The following is a 9,778-nucleotide window of genomic DNA, read 5'->3' as shown; positions in this document are numbered from 1 at the left end:
GAGCTGCCAGTGCCCGGGCCAGGCTGGGTGAGGACAGCCCAGGGTGCTCACGGGACCCGGACCGGTCGGTCAGCCAGCTCCAGGAATTCCCTGGCCTGGGGCTATTGGGCACCCCGGGATACGACTGGGTGAGTGGGGTGCCCAACGAGAGGGGGAGGTGGATCTGGGCACCCGGAGGATGGGTGCGAGGCGGGGGAGCTGGAACCAGCCACGTGGAGGCCGAGGATCAGGTGGCCATGCTGCTTCCCAGGTTTGCCTCTCTGGGGGGGGGCTGCTGAGGGGGCCAAGCTTTGACTCCCCACTGGTACATGGGACTCGGAGGACTGGGTTGTGCTTCTGAGCTGGACTTTTCTCCCAGAACTAAATCCCCTCCTGTCTCCATGTACAGGAGGGCCAGGGTATGGGAGGATGGCTGGGCAGGACCAGGAAAGCAGCATCAGCGGTGGGGACAAGAGAGGACCGCTGATCACACTGGAGCTTAGAGCCAGAAGCTGGAAAGCTGAAGGCCAACAGACCGCCCAGCACCTCCACGTCAGCACCCTCCAGGACTAACAGAGACCACGGAAGAGCACAGCAAGGAAGAAGCCCAAACCATGGACGCCACCCAAGATCTGGCCAGCACCCACTGCTGCCCCGTGCACCCAGCAGGTGCAGGGGCAGGAGGAAGTCATCTGTCATCCTACGCGGGTCCTCAGTGGGAGGGAGATGGGGCGTTTCCGGGCTTGCAGGGTGACAGCCAGGACGCATCAGATGCCACCCGGCTGAGAAAAGTGAGCAAGGCTGTGGGACAAGGCGGGACTGATTACAGCCACACACAGGGCTTATGCTGGTTGAAAAGGTAGAACAAAATTTCTAGGCAACAATGCGAAGGTGTTGACAGTGTCGGGGAGCAGCCGTTCCCCACCCGCCCCCCACCTGCCAAGATCCTGGGGCCGTGCTGTCTCAGGCCCCCTCCTGCCCTTGACTGGGGACTCATGTGGACCCCAAGCTTTGACAGTCACGGTCAAGCTCTGCTGTGAGGAATGACCTTGAGCCTCTGACCTTCGTGGACACTGGGGGAAGTCACACATGGGCAGGGTGACTTAGCAGGGTTGGCGGTTGGTGGGGGACACTCGTCGGCCATGGGCAACAGAGGGTCTAGGACAGGACCCCTTGCAAGGCAAAGACTGCCTTGAGGCCTTTCTTGACTTTAAAAGCTCAAGAAGGAGCAGCTTAACCTCTAGTATTGAGGGGTGGACACAGTGGCCCACTGGGGTCAAGCACCTGGGACCCAGAGTGGGCAGACCCTGCCCCAGGGGGCCCCTCATAGTCCCGAGCGACCAGGGCTGCTCTCCTGGACTCCAGCACGCTGACAAACCCAGATGCTCACTTGCACACCTGGGATTAGAGATTCAAGCGCCACCGCCACCCCGAGTCCCTCGTGGTCCTCCAGGGGACACGCACCATCCACCCCCTGGCTTGGGCTGTCTCCCTGGGCCACGCCATCGTCTGCAGGGTGGGTTCCATCACCCACCACTTGCGCGATAAAGATTCACCCCACATGGCAAATCAGCCAAAGGCTGTGCCATCTGTGTCCAGTCTGAGGTTAATGGGGGACATTTCTGCTCGGTTAGGGCGTCCTCTTGTGGACGGTGGTCCCGGGAGGCCCAGCAGAGGGAGGAATCCGCTCCCGGCCCCTTTGCCAGATGTGGAAGCTCCCCTAGCCCAGCACCTGGGACCAGCGCCTGGGCCTAGAGCCCCTGGCGTGGGGATGGGGCTGCACCTGGGGCGGCCGCCCAGGGTGGGGGCTCAGAGTCCAGGGTGCTGCCACGGCCCAGACCTGAGAGCAGGGTGGCGCTCCCTCCCCGGGCATGCAGGGCGGCCAGACGCAGGCCAGGGCTTGTCTGCGGGGAAGACTGGGCCCTGGGTGTGGGCATTTCCGCACGGAGGCTGCGGCTTCTCTCCTTGGAAACTGCGTCACCCTCCTGTGATCCGGGCCTGGCTCTGGAGACAGTGACTCACGGGGTCACACCGGTGACCCGGCACTGTCACACTTGGGCTGTCCAGGATCTGCCTGAGCCTGGAGCTGACCCCCCTTCCTGCGCTCAGGGACTTGGGCCTCACGTGGATGGCCCACGGCCAACCCGGGCCTGGAGCCAGCAGCCCTGCCCTACCTGGTGGCGGAGCTCGGAGGGAGCTGCGGGGCCCGGTGGAGTTTGAGAGTGACTGGCACCCACCCCTGACGGTCCCGGGGCTTGGCCAGCGCTCTGGCCTGGGGAGCTGTGTGTGACTATGTCCCTGGGGGCCCCCACGGGCTTGTCCCTCTGATGGAAGGGAAAGTCCCTGGTCATGGAACCCCTGGGCCAACAGCTTTCCTCACTTGGGAAATGGGGTGACGACAGAGCCTGTCATGATGGCACGTACCGAGTGTTGGCTCAGTCTGGCATGTGGGGACACTCCCAGCTGTGAGCAGATCCCATGGTGGCCTTGGGCAGCAGGCGTGTGCTACCTCCCCACGTGGGGTCACTCGCCTGCCTGTCCATGGGACCCTACAGCCCCTGACCTGGGCCAGGAGCCTCTCTGACCCCCACCAGGGTGCCATCGTCACCTCCCCAACCCTCTCTCCTCCCACCTTGTCCCACCGCCCCGCCGTCATGAGCTTGCCTGTGGACTCTCCATCCCAGACCACGGCCCTAGAGCTGGGTCAGCGCCTGCCAGGCCTGCACCCCGACAGCCGCACGCCCCTCCCCACCCTCCCTCTGCCTCCAGGGAGCCGGGGACCCGCGTTTCCTTCCTGGCTCAGCCCCTACCTGCTCCTGGGCCCCCACGATTTTCAGAGTCACGCAGGCTCCTGTTCAGCCTCGTCCCCCGCTGACCAGGTGTGTGGCGCTGGGCAGGCCGTGGTGACACGGGGACGTGGGGAAACTGCAGGCATGGGGCTGCCAGAGGCTGGTGGCACTGGAGCCTCCAGGCAAACAAGGAGCAAGCGCCTGCTGCTCCAGAATCCCACCTCACGGCCTCCTCGCGGGGCTGCTGTGGGCGGTGATGGTCGGGTGTGCGTGAACCCCGCAGCCTGGCGCTGGAGGCCACAGGGGCACCTGTCGGACCTCCGTGTGGCCCGGGCGTCCTCCCGTCCTCTGCCTCCGGGCCCCCCTCCTAGCTGCGCCTCCTCCATGGAGCTCCCGTGTGTGCTCACAGGGCTCCCCACACCCGCGTGTAATGCGCTGTGGCCTCTGCCGCCTCTGGTCTAGGGCTGACACTCCCGTCCCTGCCCTTCGGGAGGGGCACCCCCAGGCCCGGCATCCTCTGCCGGGAACGAGACAGACTCCAGAAGATTCTCTGCACAGTCTACAACCGGGCCTCCAGTGGCTGATCTGAGAGGCACCAGAGCTGCAGGCCGGGCAGGGCCTTGACCTTGTGGCCAGAGGCTTCCGGGGGGCACAGAGAGCGTGCGCTCCATTAGCCCTTCCAGCAATGAGGGGGCTGGCTGGAGGAGAGGACCGGTTCCCGCACTTGGACCACTGCCTGCAGGCCCAGCGGTGCCTCTCGATGCCGAGAGGAGGGGGTGACGAGGCTGTGCCCCCGGACCCCACAGTGTCTCCAGGTCAGGCAGCGGGACCGAGGAGGTGGGGGGCCCGGGAATCATCGGGTCAGGCAGCAGGACCGGGGAGGTGGGGGCTGCGGGAATCATCGGGTCAGGCAGTGGGACCGGGGAGGTGGGGGCCACGGGAATCATCAGGTCAGGCAGCCGGGACTGTTCTGGTGGACCAGCCAGCCTGGTCTCTCTGAGGGTGGGGCCTGGTCCCCCACCCCCCCCAGCGCCCGGTGTGGACATGCGGGGCCATTGCTGCGTCGGGACCTCAGCTCCTGACAGCTACTGGGTCTGACATTCCCGGGCAGGGGGAGGGATCCCACGGAGGAGGCTTGGACGGATGAGGATGACGCAACTGTGCATATGCCCTCATGCCTTTTCTTCTTAGAACAATCTCCCCATCGTGGGAGTATGAGGTTGAATCATAATGTTTTTAAGTGTGAACATGTTAGGGAGGGGCCCTTGTTCTGAGGTTCAGGGACTTTTCTGCCCTTGTAGATCAGCCAGCGTGTTCAGGAGCCAAACACGGAGGCCCACAGGGGACGCGGGAGGTGCAATCCCAGAGGCCGGGCGGAGTGGAGGGCCTGAGCTCTGGGTTCCGTCCTCCCTGCCCGCGGCCCTTTCCCGCGGGTTCTCTGGGCCAAGGCCTGTGGAGGGCTTTCTCCTTGGGCTTATCGGTCCATCGGCCCATTTAGGTAATGACACTTCCTGCCCGTTAATCTTGGCCGAAATGAAGTCAGCTCCACACCGATCTGGCCAGAAGCTTGCAGAAGACTTCCTATTTGGGGAATAGAATGGAGCTGGGCCTCTGGCGCGTCGAGGAAGTGGAGAGCCCAGCTTCCCGAGCAGCAGGCAGGAGAACAAACAGGGACAGGGCGCCTGAGCGCCGCCGAGGGCCCACGTCAGAGAACGGCCTTCCTGGGCTGGAAGCGGCCGGCCAGCCCTAGTGTTGACATCCTGGCCCCGCAGACCCTGCCAGTAGGAAACGGGGGGGAGGGTGTTGGACTGGTGCTTTTCTGGGGGACTAGTTGGGAGGCCTGGCCCCGGCTAAGGCTCCCCTGACCACCCCAGGCGCGTCCCAGTGCTCTCGGCTCTGCAAGTCTGCTGGACGCTCCCCTGTGGCGGGCCTAGGCCACGGCCTCCCATCTGACACCTTGCTTCTCAGCCTCTGGGAGGCACGTGGGGTGCTGGGCCCGTGAGCTCCTGGAACCCCTTTGCTGAGCTCGGCTCACGGGCTCCCGTCCCAGGCTCTACAGCGTTCTCCCCCCCAGGCCTGGGCGATCTGACACTCTGGTGGGCGCCGAGCGGCAGAACCGGGGAGAAGCCAAGTAGCTCTCCCTCCCTCCGTCTCCAGCTGCATCTCTACGCTCCGAGCTTTGGCAGCAGGGCCCTAGGCCTTGGGCACTGGCGCACCCCCTCCTTCTCCTGTCCCTCCAGCCTGGGGCATGGTGGGTCCCCGAGCACTTGGCATCCTGTGCTCACTGAGGGCTGCCTGAAGCCCCTCTCGTTAATGCCCCAGGGGCCCTTCACGATGACGGAGACAACTCGAGGCCAGCCAGCTTCCCCCTCTCCAGGCAGGGCAGTCCTTGAATGTGTCTGTAGTGTCCCCAAGGCCCCCACGGGTGAACCCCACCTCCTGCCCTCCCCCACTCACCTCCCACAGAAACTGTCCTAGAATCCTGCCTCAGCATCTGCTTCTGGGGGACCCACCCCAGCCAGCCTCCCACTCGTGCCTCGCCATCCCCTGCTGGGCCTCTCAGGGGTCCCTCACTAGACCCCTCAAGCATCACGGTCCAGGGCAGAGGGTGGGCCTGCCTCTTGGCCAAGCCACCGCTTGCTCTCTGATCCTGAGACTGGGGGCAGGGAAGGAAGGGGGAGCTGGAAAGGGGGGTGCATCGGGAGGTGGGGGCAGGCTGGGTGCTTTGGCCAGCGCTGCAGGGAGCTGGTGCAGACTTTCCCTTTGCCGGCTTCCCTGGGACGATGGGGCCTGCCGGTTGCACAAAGCACTCCTTACGTAAGTGGCGTGAAGATACATGAAAAGCCCCGGGCAAGTCAAAACAACCCTAAATGGGCAGGGATCCCAGATGGACAAACACCGGGAACGTGGTAAGTAACTGGTCGGAAAGCCCCGGCTGGCAGGAAGGGGACTCTGGGTGGGGTGGCCCTGGAGGAGAAAGTGGTTGGGCAGAGGGACAGACGCAGAGGCCTCGGCTCTGAGCCTCCAGGTGGCCGCCCCAGCCCTGCTCCAGCCGCCGGCCTCAGCCTCCTACTGTGGGCCTGGCGCACGCACGTGGCGGACTGGCCGTCATAACCGGGTTGGGGAGGTCAGCGCAGGCCCCTCTCTTCACCCCTGGAGTTGGGGCCCACAGGGATCCTTGGACATCCCATCCTGAGGTCCTTGACTTGGTGACATCTGCAAAGACCCCTTTTCCAAATAAGGCCTCATTCACAGGTTCCAGTGGTCAGGACCTGAGCAGAGTTTGGGGGACCACCGTTCACCCCACTCCAGTTGGCAGGGGAAGGCGCCCCTTGAATCTCCTGGCTCTACTGTGAGCTGGGGAGGCTCCTGGAGGCGTCCAGACGTGGTGAAACCAGCCGGGGTCAAGACAGCCTCTCTGAGCCGAGCTCCTGCCCTAGGAGCCCCATCCCAAACAGACCCCCACCACCCCGCCTTGAGCTCCTTCCTTGTCCCATCCCCTGCCTCGCTGGGGCATCTCCCAACCCCACCAGAACACCTCCATCGAGGCTCTCCTTGTCCCCCCAGCTTCTCTGGATGGGGGCTGAGCCCGCTGGCCCTGGCCCCAGTGCCTGGGTGGGAACTCAGGGGTATCCAGGCCTCTTCTGAGTCTCAGAGGCAGTGAGGACGGGGCAGCGCGGGGTGGGGAAACAGAAAGGTGGGAGGGGCTGGACTCCCCCAAACCCTAGGGGCTTAACACAGGCTGTAGCTGCCCCGCCCCCAGCTCTGGTCCCCAGCACTCCCCGGCCTCCTGCAGGCAGCCCACCTCCAGTTCCTCCAGCCCATCTGATGCCCTGGTGCTTACAAGGACCCCGGGGAGCACAGACCCTGGGAACCCAACGAAGAGGGTGCTGTTTGTTTTACACTGAGTTCCTCTGAGGGGGCCGCCTTCACCTGCGCTGTGCTCCCTGGGGTCAAGCTGGGTGCCCCGAAGCCCCCGGGGCCCCCACTCTGGGGCTGTCCCAGATGGCAGAAGCAGAAAAATAGCTCCATCTTTCTAAGCCACAGGCCTCTTTTTTGGGAAGCCGAGTCCCATCTTCCGGCTTCCTGGGACCCAGCCCCCAGACAGGCGGAGGTTTGCAGCTTGTGCACGCTGGCCGTGCCCCGCTTCCCACTGCTGTGTGGCCCTCACAGCTCCTGTCCCCTCTGGGGACCCAGTGGGGTGCGGAGCTCATGCCCCCCTCCGGCCTCACACTGTCCCTTTTCAGGACAGTATCTTTACCCAGGGTGGTGTCCACGGGTCAGCCAAGCCCTGCTTACCAAGAGGCCCTGGGGTAGCTGCCTGCGGGTGGGAGAGCCCAGGCCTGGCCTCGGGCGTGCTGGACCCCTTCCCAGCCCCCCAGCCCCCCACTCGGTCCCAACTTCCTTCTCCAGCTGGAAGGGAGTCTGGACGTTTCACCCCCAGCAAATGGCCAGGCAGGGAACGTTCTCACGCAGCCAAAAGTGACTCAGGATGGAAAGTGGGGGTGCTCACAGGGGCCGCCTGTACTCTGATGTGTTTAACCATTGACACCGATGTGCTCGTGGAAGCAATTGGGCTTCGTCTGACGTTTTGCTCATTTTGTTCATCCCCTCTGGCTCCGTCCCTCCATTCCCTTTTCCTGCTTCTTCAACATTTTGTCATATTCCATTTTAGCTTAGCTATCGGCTCTTTGGCTTTGCCTCCGTGTGTCTTTTGTGGTGGTGGCTTCGAGCCTGTGAAATTCTGCCCTCCCCTCCCACGCTCTGCTCAGCTTCTGTGTTGCCATGTCCCATAACACGTAGGAGCCCCCGGCCACCTCCCCCTTCCTCTTTAGAGACATTGTCCCACTGACTTCTGCTTCCGTGTTGTTTGAAAGGATGTTTGCACTTGTTTATTTTGTGCCTGATTTCTTTTTCATTAATAGTCTTCTTTAGAGAGTAGATTTAGGTTTGCAGAGAAATTGAGCAGGAAGTCCAGGGAGGTGCCTCCGCTCCCCCCTCCCCTGCTCAGAGCGCCCCCCCCCACCTGCATTCAGAGGCACACTTGTCACAGTTGCTACATTATGATTATTAACGAAAACCACAGCTTACAGTAGGGTTCACTCTTGGTATTGTATGTTCTGTGGTTTGGACTCATGTATAATGACACAGAGTAGCTTCGCTGCCGGAAACTCTGCCCACCCCCCCACCCCCACCCCCAGCCATCTTTTTTCTGTCTGTCGTTCTGCCTTTTCCAGAATATCTGTGTTGGAAGCACACAGTATGCAGCCTTTACGGACTGACTTCTTTTACTTAGCGATGTGCCTTTCAGGTTGTTCCGTATCTTCCTGTAGCCTCTGTGGTTTGGAGGAGAAAGCGATGGTCATTTGAATTGGTCTTCCCAATAGGTAATGCATCCCTTTTCTCTCGGGTTCAAGAGATCATGGAGGGGGGTTTGCTGGGCAGATTGTTTGCGATGTGGCTGGGCATCATTTTTTTTGAGTTTAGCCTGTTTGGGATTTGCTGAGTTTGTTAAAACTCTGCATTTGTCTTTCCCCCAGTTTGGGACATTTTCTGCTATTATCACTTCAACTATTTTCCTGCACCATTGTTTTCCCTCCTCTACCCTGTGACTCCTGTGGCATGAACGGTGGACCTCTTGCTACCGTGCCACGAGTCCCTAAGCTTCTGTTCATTTTCTTTTTCAGGCTGAGTTTTCCTCTGTTGCATAGGTTGGAAATTTTCTATGGATCTCTCTGTAAGCTCAGTCCCCTTTCCTGCCACTGCTGTCCTGCTACTAAGCCCACCTAATGATTTTTTTTTTAAATTTCAGATATTTTATCTTTCAGTTCTAAAGTTTCTATTAAGTTGTTTTTTGTAGTTTCTATTTCTCTACAGAGAATTTCTATCTTTCCATTCACTTCAAGTGTATTTCCCTTTACCATGTGGAGCAGAGTTATAACAGGTGTGTCAGAATCTTTATCAGATGATTCCAGCATTGGGGTCATTTGGGGGGACAGGAGGGCTGTGGATTGTCATTCTCTTGAGCATTTTTGTGGCTCCTTGTACGTCAAGTAATTTTGGATTCCTTGGATTGCCCTGAATATTTTCAATATTATGTTGTGTAGGCTCTGGGTCTTGTTAAAAATCCCCTGGAAAATGTTGACTTTCTTTTTTATTTTACAGCTGCAAGCAATGGGTCCAGCTGGGTCCAGACCACAGTTCTGTGTCACCCACTGTGGGCCGCGTTTTCCGCCTCAGTTCAGCTCTCGGGGCCTTTGCTGGGCTGTGCTGGGTTGTCTTCTCCAGCTCTTCTCTGTCCTGGATTTCTCCCAACAGGACCCCTTTCCTGCTTCTTCTGTTCAGGAGGGCGGAGCCCCCTCAGAGTTGTAGCTGCTTGTACCCCCACTGCCGTGACGCCTGGATGTGCAGTGGGCTCCCCACTCCTTCACCAAGACCAGAAGTCCACACTTGAATGTCATTGTCGCTGGTGTGGCTGGTACGAGATTTTCAGGCTGTTATTCCTCCATTCCTACTGATAGCAAGAAATGTAATCTTAATCAAACCTGGGAAAACTATATCATTCACATCTTAAAGCACTCCATTTGGGATTATCTTCTCCCCTGACTCGCTGGTGAAGAGGGATAGGATGGTCAGTGGGCGACCCTGGCGGGTTTCTGGGCTGCCCGGACATAGCTGTGGGTGAGGGGCTGCCAAGATTCAGCCTCCCAAACACCAGATCTAGAGGCAACTCCTTGGGCAGGGCTGCAGCTGGGAGGCGTTGGAGTCCAATCACAGAGTTGCCCCCAGACCACAAACGCCCTCGTCACGCTCTCCGTGGCTCTCTGCCCCTCCCAAAGTCCCGCAGAGTCCGGAGAGCAGCGGGTGGCCAGGAGACAAGCTCGTGTGTCCGGCTGAGCTTCAGCCCTGCTCACCTGTCGGGCCGGGTGCACGGGACCTGCAGGCATCCCGCTGCCCTCCTCTCCCCGTGGGTTCCGTCCCACACTCTGGGACAATTGTGGGGTTTGGCC

At 60.8% G+C, this 9,778-nt stretch overlaps 1 long non-coding RNA gene across 1 annotated transcript; it reads left to right on the top strand.

Annotated features, from left to right (window-relative positions):
* The first annotated feature begins 3,924 nt into the window (after positions 1-3,924).
* Positions 3,925-9,343, top strand: LOC115937412 (uncharacterized). Its single transcript, XR_014139357.1, has 2 exons — positions 3,925-5,677; positions 6,024-9,343. It is a non-coding gene; the product is annotated as an uncharacterized LOC115937412 (long non-coding RNA).
* The last annotated feature ends 435 nt before the right edge of the window (positions 9,344-9,778 follow it).

This window comes from Leptonychotes weddellii, chromosome 1 (genome assembly GCF_054177405.1).
Source record: "Leptonychotes weddellii isolate Sample4059 chromosome 1, ASM5417740v2, whole genome shotgun sequence".
In the NCBI taxonomy this organism is placed as follows: Eukaryota; Metazoa; Chordata; class Mammalia; order Carnivora; family Phocidae; genus Leptonychotes; species Leptonychotes weddellii.
This window is presented reverse-complemented; position numbering and strand designations above follow the sequence as displayed.